The 1084-nt window shown below is 50.8% G+C and overlaps 1 non-coding gene across 1 annotated transcript; it reads right to left on the bottom strand.

Moving 5' to 3' along the window:
* Positions 1–205: 205 nt before the first annotated feature.
* On the bottom strand, positions 206–360 carry LOC122418836 (5.8S ribosomal RNA). The gene has a single exon (XR_006262713.1). It is a non-coding gene; the product is annotated as a 5.8S ribosomal RNA (ribosomal RNA).
* Between the last annotated feature and the right edge of the window lie 724 nt (positions 361–1084).

Here is a 1084-nt window from a genome sequence, read left to right as displayed (position 1 = left end):
ATGAATTCGCGATTCGCACACGCTGGCTCACGAAATCCGGATCGAAGGGACTCGATCTCCGAGACTTGCGGGAGAGCGCGTTATTTCAAGCGACGCAGACGCGCACCCCCTTTTGTACAAGGGCATGGGGTCAACGAACGCCCAATACATTCGCTACACGCGATGACGAAATCATCGCGAGAGCAGTCTAAATTTTATGCATAAACGACCCTCAGCCAGGCGTGGTCCGGGAATTGTATCCGTGGACCGCAATGTGCGTTCGAAATGTCGATGTTCATGTGTCCTGCAGTTCACAAGTTGACGCGCAATTAGCTGCGTTCTTCATCGACCCACGAGCCAAGTGATCCACCGTTCAGGGTAATCATATAATAACATATTTGTGCGTTACAAACAGCATTATTCATAAATCTTGTTCTTAAAAATTCGAGCATCGTCGACAAGGACGGTTTCGCAAGCCCGCCAACCCTAAAATAATTTAAGGGAGACGCGACGAGCGAAGTCGCTGGTACAAGCGCGCGCAATCAGTTGATCGCAAGCGCAAGGCCGCGACAGCAAAACGGCCGCAAGTCTCGGCGACGACTAAAGACTCCGGAACGAGCCCGGCGTGTGTGTGTCTTTGCCATGTAATGGTTGTGTCGTCGCTAAGATAAAAGCGGTCCCGGCGCTGCTCACGCTGATTTTTACTCTTGGGCGAAATTTCATTGAAAAACCTCGGAAAACAGGCACAACGCGTGAGCGCATAGCGAGCTTCCTTTACTGAGCAATAAGTGGGGCTCAATTAGGTTGCCCAACGGTGAGCAGCAGCAACACGAGAAACCGCCTTACGGCGCAGTAATGCAGAGAAACAACGAGATGAAGAAACGAATAGAGAATATTGAGGGAAAAAAAAAGCTTCAAAAAGGCCTCTCCTCCTCCCCCCCCCCATCCTCACTCGACATTCGTTTTCTTCAAAGCTCGCGACCGTTTCTTCGTTCAAATGGGGCGCGCGGAAGGGACCTTTTTTTTCTTCCCTTCCCTGTCGCACCCGAGATTCTATCCGTGATGTTTTTCTTTCTATCAGGATAGCGCACGCGTTTGCGTCCGA

This window comes from Venturia canescens, unplaced genomic scaffold (assembly GCF_019457755.1).
Source record: "Venturia canescens isolate UGA unplaced genomic scaffold, ASM1945775v1 PGA_scaffold_67__1_contigs__length_28430, whole genome shotgun sequence".
NCBI classification, from domain to species: domain Eukaryota; kingdom Metazoa; phylum Arthropoda; class Insecta; order Hymenoptera; family Ichneumonidae; genus Venturia; species Venturia canescens.
This window is presented reverse-complemented; position numbering and strand designations above follow the sequence as displayed.